Here is a 531-nt window from a genome sequence, read left to right as displayed (position 1 = left end):
TTCATTTATTCATCATGTTTTTCTTTGTTAATATGATTTACAACCTTATTAGCATGTTGAACTTGATAATGAGTGAGTAGTTTCCTTAGCTAAGATTAATGGGTAATTAGGGGAAGCCCACATGGGGAATGATTCATGCTTAATCTAATATGTTCACATAATTTATTTGCTTGCTTGTTGTGATGCCAACCTATGCACATGTTATGTTTGATGAAATGTTAAGCCTATGAATCCTTACATTTTACCCATCTCTTACCTTTTCAACAAGACTTGTAAGACATAAACCAACTCTAGTCTTGTTAGACCATGCATAGAAGTTGAATAGAAGGAAAGTAAGTCGACTTGTAGGTGTTGTACAATCTAATCGATTCGGCTCCAGGACCCAACTCTTCCTATGAAGCGTAAGACATAAACCAACTTGGTTCATCAACAACATTAATTGTTTGCAACTTTTTAAACATGTTTGTATAATCAACACCATGAATCCCCTATGAACCCATGACATCCTAGTACCCTTTTATTATTTATCTA

This window comes from Silene latifolia, chromosome 11, assembly GCF_048544455.1.
Source record: "Silene latifolia isolate original U9 population chromosome 11, ASM4854445v1, whole genome shotgun sequence".
Lineage (NCBI taxonomy): Eukaryota > Viridiplantae > Streptophyta > Magnoliopsida > Caryophyllales > Caryophyllaceae > Silene > Silene latifolia.
This window is presented reverse-complemented; position numbering follows the sequence as displayed.